Below are 12,285 nucleotides of genomic sequence, written 5' to 3'. Positions count from 1 at the left end.
TAACAATCAATAAGACTTCTTATTTCTTATATGTTTTTTATGTGATTATTTCTGTTCCATGTCCTGAATGGAAATTCAGTAAGGATTATTATTACTTTTCTAACTCCATGGAGTTATACTCATCATGAGAGGTCAATGCTAGAGAACATGGTCTATCATACCATAAACTCATCCACCATTTGCACTTTTAGCACCCTCTCAGGGCAATGCATTCCATGCTCTTACCACTCTCCATGAAAAAACTTATTTCTTACCTTCTTACTCACTACTTCTTTTTGTAACTTCCAGGGATGGCCCAGAAGTTGCAAATTGTCCTGGTTCCTTCCCCTTATTCTACCACAAAAAAAAAAAAAAAAAAAAAATCACCCCAGTATCAATCAACAATAATAACCTTTCAACAACTTAAATGTCTCATTCATATCCCTCCCTTCATCTTCTATACACCAAACTCTGCGTTTTGCATGCTTTCAGTCTATCCTCAAAACCAACATTATACAGTCCTGATATTTTCATCATCTGTATCTGCACCCTCGCCAATGTTATTTCATCCCCTTTAAATCCTGGTGACCATATCTGAGCAAAGAAATCTAAATGTGGTCTCATCAAAGCTTTATACAATTATTAGGATTATTATTATTTGCAATCTAAACTCCAGATTTCCCAAAACAATTCTCTAAGTCTAATATTCCTTTCCTACTCTGCTGTTTATATCCCCAACTATAACCAGTTTTTACTTCATGTCTGCTGCCCTATCTAATTACCTGAAAAATACCTCTACTTTCTTACAAGAACTTTCTGTCAGATATAAGCACAAATAAGTGTCACTGTTCAATTTCCCATTTTGAAATTTGTCCCTATTACTCTGCCTGAAGCTGCCTACAATTCAAGGTTTATTTCTGTGTTCAGCATTGAATACTATAGTTATTCTTTTCTCTTTCTGATTACCTGCCCAAATATAACTGTGGTTTATGTAGTGTGTAGATGCTGATAGTGGGTAGCATGGTATGGAGTAATAATAATAGTAACATCTGATAGTTATCATTTAGAAGTACCTCACCTGTTGTAACTTATTTATCTCAGTAATACCAATAATGTTGACATGATAGTTCTGTAATTCTGTTTGCTCCATCTCTTTTCCATTAATATATTGATGGCACCTATTTTTCAATTCTATTGAGAGTTAGTTGGTTTTAGCTGATTTTTCACTGCTCACCCTAGTTCCTTATGAAAACAGCAGGGCCTAATTTAACTGTGTGAGGCTATAGCCGGCATGACATTTCATCACCCTGTATCATTGATTATTATTTATATCATTTTATGATTTAAATTAATATGGAATACAAATCGGTGGGCTAGGCTAAGCCCTAATTTGTCACTTCAGCCCAGCCCAGCCACATTTAATCAAAATCCAGGTGGATACCTAATAACAGGGAGCACCACAAGACAGCGAGAATTTGACACTGGGTCAGAAGCCCTAGTAAGTTCTCTGCATTTCTTACAGCCTATGTGGATGTATCTTCCCAGTCATCTATGCAATACTATCTTCACACTAAAAATAAATGAACATGTACTCAGTTTATATAACTAAAATTATTTCAAAGCACCAATTTTCCATATTTAACTTGTGTTTACCATATTTATTTAAGTATAAAAGAATATTCAAGCCTTTTACTACACAGATTCACTAGCAGTAAACTTTTTAACACTCTTCAACCAAAACAATTAGCAATATACAATTTAATATTTTTTCATTTTACTTTTAACAATACCACATGAAAAAATTGGTACTGAAATTCAAATAAAAATGAATAAAAAATGGGTGGCTGGGGTATGTAATGTCTGTTGACAGATATCAGGGTAATGTGTATGAGGGAGAAGAAGCAGTGAAGAGAGGATAAATGATGTGATACAGGATTCTATTCTAGGACTGATAAAGTTTAGCAAAGGTTGGTCGATTGGTAGAGGCTCTGCTACTAATGGCTCAGCAAAAAGTTAAGCAAGTTTGAGCACAGTTGGCACACTCCCTCGATGAGTCTTTGGACTCCCTGCAGGTGTCACATAATAATAATAATATGCTGGCAATACAGTTCCAAAATTTGATGATATATAGTTGCTTGCAGGTGATGCAAAACTGAGATGGGTAACAGTAGAGAATTTTTATGTGATAGCACTTTAGGAGGTTTTGAATAGGCTAATTTATTTGGCAGATAGGTCAATTTAACCCTCCAACCAGCCATGATGTCTATAGATGTCCAGCTAAATCTGGATGCGATTCTGTAACACCTATTGAATAAATGGATAATAAATGCAATTTGGTCTCACTACTTCATCCACCTCAACTGCTAGGTAGGTTAATATTGCCAGGCATAAAGTTTTATTTAGACAAAATAGAAAGCAGTCCATACTAGTGAAACTATATTCCAGGATGATTTGGTGGTGGTAGTGTATGTGTGTAATGGGGGGGGGGGGAAGAAGAATAATATTGAATACAGGACTGAATAGAGTATACATTACAACAGTTGTGAAAGTCAGGATAAGAATGTGATTATACTACTGTGTGATACAGTGATCATGCTACTTGGACTACTGTGAAGATCAGAACTGACTGTCTGAAGACAGTCTATAACAGCCTTTCTCAATGTTTTTATCCTGGAGTAGCCCTTCAAATAATTTACAGTTCTCAGGGAAACCTGCATAAAAATTATTGTCTTTATGTTTATTTATTTATATATTATATGATATATATGTTATATTTATATTTTATATATATATAAATACACACACAGAAATAATTGAAGAAATTTAATGACTAGAAGCCAATTCTAGTTTTGTCTTCTTAGAAGATTTTATCTGGTGCATAGCACGAAAAGAGAAATACAAAAAATATAAATTACAAGAGAACAGCAGCTATAAATTAAGTTTCAAATGTATTGCTGATATTTGAAGGTGTTCTGGATGCTATAGCATTGTTGAGCACATTTATGCAAGCATGATCATGTGTACACCAAAATGGGGGAGTTGAAGAGTGACAATCAGATAGGTTATAGCTAGGGTTAGCATTAAGATGGACTGGATTGTGAACGGTTTCTCAGTTTTTCTCTCAAGTTCATCATAGCATCTAAAAATGTTTTGTTTTGATTTGTTTCCTGATCATCACTGGATGAATGATAGAATCTTTATTGTTAAAGTGAGTAAGAACGTAATTAGATAATGTGCTGGCTCTAGTTCTGCCATATGTAATGTCTCTCACATGTTCTTCCCCACACAACTCAATGGATTTCTCTGTCTGACCAAAATAGGGTACACTGCAGTTACACCAAAGATGATAAACTCCTGGAACAAATCAGAAAACATTTTTAGATGCTACAAATGAACTGAAGAGAGGAATTGTAGAGTCAACAGAAATTGTCCTCAATCCAGTTCATCTTAATACTAACATTAGCAATAACCTACTAATCTTTTCACCCCAAAATGCATACCTTACACTTTGCCATATTAAAATGACATCCATTCTCCTTTGTGCTGACTGCTAGTCTATCCAAATCATCTAGCAAAATTTTAACATCTGTATTAACTACTGCTATAACTAATTTTGCATCATCGGCAAACAGCTGAAGAGTTCCTCTCAAAGACTTTCCTATATTGTTAATGAACAAATTAAATTAAATTAAATTGTTAATGAACAAGAACAGAGCCCTGCAGCATGCAGCTAGTCGCAGGACTTCTACTGGACTTCACTCCTGAATAAACTACTCTCTGATATCTCTCCATATCAACCATCCTCTTATTCACTTCACCAACTATCTATCCATCCCCATGTACTGCAATTTATTGATCAGAATTCCATGGTATCCTATCAGAAGATTTTGCAAAGACCAGCAGTATCAGCTTTCACTGTATTATAAAATGTGAGCAAGTTATTAAGGTACAACCTGCCCTTCACAAAACCATGTTGCACCTCATGTCACATCCCATTTCTGTCTATCCATTCCTGTATTTTCCTCTTGACCAACTTCTCCAGTACCTTGATGACTCCTGATATGCTGATCACTTGGTAATTTGCTACATCAGTCATGGAGCCTCCATTATGCAATGGAACTATTTTCCCCTCTTTTCACTTCCTTCATACTAACCCAGAACCAAAAGCTAGATTAAACAATATGGTCAAGGGTACTGCCAATTCTCTAGCATCTTCTTGTAAAACTTAAGCTGGCATACCATCTAATCCCATAGCTCTAATTCACATAAAGGTCTGTAATACATTATGCAGCTCCATTTACCTCAGTTTTCATATAAGCCTTTGCCTCTCTTACTGCTGCAATATCATATACACTACTTGAAAAGAAGTCAATGGATAACCCCCCATGGACTAGATGCATCATGCCATGTAATGAGTCACATGTTTGTAGCCAATATAAACTGGAGGAATATGGTGCTCCCAGGAAGCATTGGGCTAACCACCTTATCCTTGATATGGTAGTAGTTAAATGTAGAAAAAAATCCTCGACACCACAAGGTAAACGAGGAGGGAAAAAATAAGAAAGAAGATGATGCTCCAAGTCAGTGCAACTGTGTCCGGGTGAAATGGTTGCAAGAAGGGAACTCGTAGAGTTTGAACGAGGCGTTGTAATGGGATGCCATGTAACAGGCCTATTTGTTCAGCATACTGTTGAAAATTTGGACCATCCCCAAGTCAGCATTCAATGATACTATACTGAGATGGAAGCACAGGGAGTCAACTGCAAGTGCTACTGGCAGTGGACGGCCTACCACACTTACCAAATGTGACTGTAGGGGTGCTACAAAGAATAATACATGAAAACCACCATTCATCAGCTGACACATTAAATATGGAGTTACACTCATCGACTGGAACATGAATCTGTACAAAAACATTCAGAACCAAGATTCACAACGTGGCTTTCCATGATAGGACCGCAATATGTACATCACCGGAACCAACATACAGTGTCATCTTCAGTGGTGCAAAGAGTATGTACAGTGGGATGTGGAAGCTTGGAAACCTGCATTACAGAGTGACAGATCAAATCACACCCTCTCCTGATGGGTATGGTGAATGCCCGGTGAACATCTCTTACCAAAGTGTGAAATCCCAACTATGAAATTCAGAGGTGGCAGTGATGGTATGGGACTGTTTTTCCTGGTTCGGCCTCAGACCCCTGTTTGTAGTGCTAAAAACACTGAACTCTGAGAGTTAGCTAAACATTCTGGACAATGCAATGATTCCTACTTTGCGGCATTTCTACAGAACTGACCACTGTCTCTTTCAACAAGACAATGCACTGTGTCATATGGCTGCCACCATAACTGCATGGTTTATGAATATGAACATCACTACACTTGACTGACCTCCACAGAGCTCTGATTTCAACCCTAATGAACATCTGTGGAATGAACTGGAGAGTTGAGTAAGGTCAGGGAACGTCCGTTCTGGACCTCATTACATGCCTACAGGAAGAACGGTCCAAAATTCCCATTGATCGCTATCATACACTTGTGGAAAGTATGTCCTATAGGATTGCTGCAGTCACCGCAGTGAAAGGAGGTCCTACATCTTATTATGGGTGCCATGGCTGTTTGTACATCACACTATGGTGTCTGTTGACTTCTTTTCAAGGAGTGTACATGTCTAGCTATATGATTACACAACTAACAACTCAATAATGGTGTATTATGTTTTCTAAAAGTGTGCTTTTATATTCCATGGATGGTGAGTTGAATCCAGTAAAATAGCAGACTAAATAAATTCATATGATTTCATAATTTGTTGCGAGTTAATATCTTTAAAAAAATATGTGTCATCACGATATGGTCGTGTGTATATATATATATATTATCCCACATACGTGAAGTACAAGAACCTCTGGCACATCAGTGAAGTGTAGATAAGAGTTGAGAAAGAAGTAACCTATTAATATTCTTCTTAAAGAACTGTAGGTTGAAATTGTTGGGAAATACATCATGAGGAAGGCTGTTCCAGAGGAAAAAGAGAAGCAGGTTTGATGAGTTTGCAGTTGTACTGTAAAGGGATGTTGGACAGCTGCTGTTCTTGTTTTAACAGGCCTAACAGCTAGTGGAGGAATGATGTTTGCCAATGGTGTTTCCATGGTTACTGCTCCAGTGACCATGGAAGCACCTGTAGAGGAGATAAAGAACTGAAAAACTGCATTTGTGAGATAGAGGTTGAAATGAGTCTGTGAGGGAAGGGCCATCTATAAGCTGAATTTCTCTCCTCTGGACAGCATCAAGAATTTTGAAGGAAGTTTTAGGTCTACCACCTCAAATATGCATATAATACTCTAAGAATAGGCAGATTTGGGATTTATATAGAGTTAGTAGTTAGGCGGGTGTAAAATAGCTTCTTGAGCAGAAAAGAATGCCTAGTTTTAAGAAGCAGAGGAAGCTACTGATCTGATGTGTTTGTGGCAAGAGAGGTTGGAGATAAATGTCAGTCCAAGGAGAGAGTTCATCCTGTCTGGTGATGTGTGTATTACTGAGGATGAGAGAAGGTGAGCTGAGATCCCTTTTATGAGAAAAATGGCAGGACTGCATTTTGGTGGCATTGTAGGTAAATAGGTTATCTTTGTCCCACTGAAGAATTGTATGGAGATCAGTATTTAAGGAATTGGTTACAGATGATCTTGATGTATGCAATGTATGGGAACTACGTAGTTTGTCAAAGGAGTAGGATGAGTAAAGAGTGCTATTGTCAGCAAAGTTATGGAGAGGATTTGTAGTGTACACCTTGTAATACAGCTATATGATGCCTAGAAATAATAAGAAATTCAAGTAGGTGATCAAAGGATGCTGGTTTTAATCCAACAAAATATCAGCAGACCAAATAAATTCATATGATTTTGTAGTGTTGTGAGTTAATACCATTAAAAAGTAATACAGTATGGTGGGGGAAAAAAAAAAAAAAGTACTGAATAACTACTGAACAGTACTAAAATTTGGTACTTTTTTTGATTTTTGCATCATACCACATGTATGATGGTGACCATCTATAATAAGCCTAATGACTATGTGAAGCCATAGGAATAATTAAGCAATTCAAGTAAGTGATCTTTTACCATTATATGAACTGAATTCAAACTTTTTTTTATATGGCTCTCACCCATGAAAGGCTTATTCATAAACCTACAGTATATTCATACTGTGAGAGGCTAAGTATTTTTTCTATTTTTATTCATTATATATATATATATATATTTGTATTTTTCTTTATTGTTTACATGGTACAGAAATCTTGCTCTACAGCCCAAACATGGAACTATTTCAAGCAACTTTGAACCTTCAATAAGTGGGGTGGTGTCTCACAATGGACAATGAAATTCATCTCCACCTAAAGATAATCACAAACATCCATGCCCACAGTAGGATTTGAACCTGCAGCCTGTTGGTTGGAGAGCAGTTATGCTAACTACTCAGCCAATCAGGCCAGCAATACTTATCAATGTAAGCCTTCTAATGTGCACTGGCATAAAATAATATATAATGTTGTAAATTCTTAAAATTCTGACCCATGAAGTATTGACAACTTAAACATTGATAAAGCTCTTTTAGTCATTAAAGGTGAATGACTGTTGATTCAATATGCCATGCTTGATCAGAGTTAGTTTTCAACTGCCATCATAACTATAATAAATTTAGTTTAATCCTTTATCCAAGTGTAAGCAAAGCTCTTTTAGTCATTAAAGGTGAATGACTGTTGATTCAATATGCCATGCTTGATCAGAGTTAGTTTTTAACTGCCATCATAACTATAATAAATTTAGTTTAATCCTTTATCCAAGTGTAAGCAAACAAAGTTTGCGCTTGAAAATATCTTCAGGACTGAGGTAAGGTAGTGCAACACCAGGCAACTCCGAACAAAGGTGGACCAAGCTCTCATCACTCCCTGTCTCAGTATCTCCCATAATGCAAAGCACATCTCCTTGCGGACATGTATACTGCTATGCATTAAGGGAAGGGCCACTACCTAGACTGGTTTCAACCTTTATTGAGGTCTCGTCAGTGGGAGGCAGACCCAAAGGTGGAGATACTAAGGCAGAAGCAATAGGAGAGGTCATATTTACCTATAGGAGTTGCCAACAGTTGTACCACCTTATTATTGAATTACTCTGCATTTAGAGAAAGATGTTGGAAGTTTATTTTTCACTTGGTTAGACTATAATAAATTTAGTTTAATCCTTTATCCAATTGTAAGCAAACAAACTTGGTTTGCTTACACTTGGATAAAGGATTAAACTAAATTTATTATAGTCTAACCAAGTGAAAAATAAACTTCCGCCATAATAACTGTTAATATCGGCAAAAATGTGCCTCTGTTTATTAATATTCTTATTATTTAGGCCTCCAAGGAGTCAAAAGACTCAGCACGAGAGCTCCTTCCTAGGAAACACAAGTCTATCAAGACTCATCATGGGAGGTCCCTACTAGGAAACACAAAGTCTATCATACCACTCCTTAAACTCATTGACCGTTCTCGCTCTCACCACTCCATCAGGCAATGCATTCCATAGTTCAACCACCCTCCATGCAAAGAAACCACTCCTCGCCCTCTTACTCACAGTTTCCTTTCGTAATTTCCAGGAATGGCCCCTTGTCGTCACTTCTTCCCGCTGTTCAACCAAGCGAAAGAACTCTCCAGTGTCAACCCTGTAACCACCTCTCAACAGTTTAAAAGTCTCAATCATATCACCTCTCCTTCTTCTATCCACCAAACTCTGCAGTCCATATTCCCTCAGCTGATCCTCATAACTAACATTGTACAGTCCTGAAACTGTCTTTGTTATCTGCCTTTGTACCCAGTTAATTTATCCCCTTCAAATCCTGGGGACCAAATCTGAGAACAATGGTGTAAGTGTGGTCTGATCAGGGTCTTATACAACATTTATTAAATTAAATAAAAAAAATAATTAAAGTTGGTCTCATGCAATACATGTTAAGCTCTGGAGTTTTGAATAAAAATCAACTCTGCTCAGAGAAGTCATTATCTAGTGGAATTTTTTAATGAACTGAAATGTCCGCTTGTGCATACTTCTTGTAATTGTGCATTACAACATGTGAGGTTCTGCTAAAGTAAAGCACACGAACAATGTTGAAAGCAACGAACAAAAAAATGAGAGTTGTAGTTTCCATGAATGACAAAATGTCTTACTGTGCAGTGTTTTTTTTGCAGTAATATAAAGTATGAAATACATGAGTCATCTGTATGTCACCAAAAAGGTTGGTCGATTGCTGGCAAAGGTTGGTTGATTGGTAGAGCCTCTGCTACTAATGGCTCAGTTAAGTAAGTTTGAGCGTGGTTAGTAGTTGGAAGGGGACAAATTGTTCGATACTGTTGGCACACTCTTCCTCGATGAGTCTTTGGACTCCATGGAGGTGTCAAATAATAATAATAAATGCTTACTGCTACTTTTAAACATTCTGTGTTAGATAACTAACTTATGCAAAGTTGAAATTAACTACACTTTTAATATGTGGGAATCAATAAAAGAATGGCCAAAGGAAATAAAGAAATTTGAAATATACAGGATACAAGACATATACAGCAGACAAGACAATACAAAAGAACAAACAGGTAGATTATTATGTCTGTACACAAATGCTAGGAGTATCAGAAACAAAGGGATAGAGTTTATTGCCTTAGTCAATATGTTGTGACCTCAAATTGTAGGTATTAGTGAGACCTGGCTATCAAAATCAGACCTACTAACTGGTATCGAGTGTCAAGGGTACAGTATTTTTAGTAAGGATAGAGTGGATAGGAGAGGAGGAGGTGTGCTGCTAATGATATCGGATGACTTGAATCCAGTTAGAATTGTGATCCATGATTGTAGTAATACTACTAACAATATTTCATGTGGCACTGAGTTTGAAGCCATCTAGTGTGAGGTGGAATCTAATAAGATCAATTACACCGTGGGGTGTTGTTACACAACTGGCAGATCGGTTGCTGGTGATGGAGAAATGCATCACCAAATAGAAAAGATGAGTACAAAAAAGAGTAATCATAATGGGAGACTTTAATTACCCAAATATTGATTGGGTAGCAGTAGAATCTCATGAGAAGAATGAAAATGCATTTATCGAGCTGTTGCAGGACAATATCCTTAAGCAGCATGTGACAGAAGGAACTCGAGGGCAAAGAGTGTTAGATTTGATTATAGTGAGAGGGCTTTTCGGTTAAAGACGTAACTATTCTGCCTCTGGTTGGTGACAGTGCTCATGCAGTACTCATTTGGGAAGTGGCTAAATTTATGAATGTTCGATTCAGAAAAAGTTACATGCTGAACTACAAAGCAGGAAATTATGACCACCTGAGGAGTATACTGAGTTCAGTGGAATGGGATCAGTTGCTGGAAGGAAAGAATATTGAGCATGCATGGGAAGCATTAAACAATACTAAATAATGCAATATCAGAATGTGTCCTGAGAGTTCAAAGAATAAATAAAGTTGGAATCAAATGGAATGTATAATCTTATTAAGCAAGAGATTCATAAGGCAAGGAGGATGTGGAAGGAATACCGATCGCATAAAGATGACGTCCATTATGAACGTTATAAGCAGCAGGCTAGAATAGTCACAACTGTTGTACGGAACAAAGTCTGAGTATGAAAAGAAATTGGCTCTGTGTGCTAAAGACAACCCACAAGAATTCTATTGATATGCTGCAAGTAAAAGAAAGAATGAATATGAAAGAATAATGCTTTTAAATCCAGATAGCATGAGGGTTACAGATGCAGAACAGGTTGCTCAGTTAATGGGTGTCCTTTTCATTAAAAACTATCGACCTGGTGCATGCAACACTGAGTTTACTGCTACCTCTTCACTAGATGAAGAAATGCAGGTGTGTGAAGATGAGGTATTAGAGCTGTTGCACAAATTGAATAGGAATTCTGCAATAGGGACTGATGGAATATCAGCACGTGTGCTAAAAGAGTGTTCAGCTGAACTGGCCATTCCTTTGACCAGGCTGTTTATTATGAGTCTCAGAACAGGGAAGACTCTGCAGGAATGGAAGGAATATATGGTAATCCCATTGCACAAGGCTGGTGATGCAAAGATTGATGTATCCAACTATCGACCAATTAGTATCTCAGGAGTGGTGGTGAATATTTTGGAAAAATTGGTTAGGGTTCGCATTCAGAAATGGGTTGATGGTGAATCTCCTTTACAATGAACTGCATGGGTTTACTAAGAGAAGGTCTTGCTTTAGCAACTTGTTCACATTCTATAACAATGATACCATTGAACCAGATAAGGGGAATAGATACACCATGACACTTTTGGATTTTGCTAAGGCTTTTTACAGAATACAGCATGATAGATTGTTGCATAAATTGGAGAAAATGGGTTTGGGTTATACAATATTAGCATGGATAAGAGGATGGCTGACTGATAGATATCAGAAAGTGGTATACAGGGGATCTGAGTCTGCAAGGTTTAAGGTAACAAGTGGTGTACCACACGGATCAGTGCTTGGTTCGCTGTTATTCAATCTGTACATTAATGATATTATGAAGGATTTGACAAGTGACATACAGCTATTTTCAGATGATGCAAAGATAGGTAGGTAATCAGGAATGCTGCTGATATGCAGTACTTACAGAATGATTTGAATAGGCTGGAATTGTGGGCATGGAGAAATGGGTGTCAGTTCAATGTGAGTAAATGTAAAGTCATTCACTTCGGCATGGCTATATATCCAATGTCGTATTATATTAGTGGGATTAGGCTAGAAGAAACTGATGAGGCTAGGGATCCCAGAGTGTTAACAGATAGGAAGTTGAAGTTCAAAGGCCATGTGACAAAGATTGCAAATAAAACTCAAAAAATAATTGCAACACTGAAATGAACGTTCATATGTAAAGATAAGGATGTTATTTTGCCTCTTTACAAGGCCTTGATAAGCTCTCACTTGGACTATTGTGTGCAGGTCGGGTCTCCTGGTTTCCATTGTGATTCTGATATATTGGAAAGAGAGTACAAAGAGTGTGTTAAAAATGATATCAGGATTGTGGAATACTGATTACGAAGACAGATTGAGAATTTGTAGACTGCAGACACTAACAAACAGAATAAAGAGGGGTGATATGATTGAGACTTACAAACTTCTGAAAGGGTCATACAGGATTTCAATTGATGGAATTTTTCAATTTATGGAGAGTGGAAAAAGGATAAGAGGCATCCTTGGAAGCTGAGAATGAAGTCCGCCAAGAAGGGTGTGGGCTAGATTTTTCTCTCAGAGGGTGGTG

The 12,285-nt window shown here is 37.2% G+C and overlaps 1 protein-coding gene across 3 annotated transcripts in view; it reads right to left on the bottom strand.

Moving 5' to 3' along the window:
• The window catches only part of LOC150093231 (AP-1 complex subunit sigma-2-like), a 120,864-nt gene that overhangs the window by 107,234 nt on the left and 1,345 nt on the right, over positions 1 to 12,285 (bottom strand). Inside the window, exon 1 of one of the 3 annotated variants that reach the window (XM_090413860.1) lies at positions 1,421 to 1,517. The exons of the other annotated variants lie outside the window; for them this stretch is intronic. The gene's annotated coding sequence lies outside the window, so the exon portion shown is untranslated. Of the gene's footprint in view, positions 1 to 1,420; positions 1,518 to 12,285 lie in introns of those variants that run through there. 3 annotated transcript variants of the gene reach the window in all.

The sequence above is a fragment of the Typopeltis vanoorti genome, chromosome 24 (genome assembly GCF_054136105.1).
Source record: "Typopeltis vanoorti isolate ZY-2024b chromosome 24, IOZ_Tvanoo_1.0, whole genome shotgun sequence".
Classification (NCBI taxonomy): domain Eukaryota; kingdom Metazoa; phylum Arthropoda; class Arachnida; order Uropygi; family Thelyphonidae; genus Typopeltis; species Typopeltis vanoorti.
Note: the sequence above shows the minus strand (reverse complement) of the source record. Positions and strands in the feature narration are given on the sequence as shown.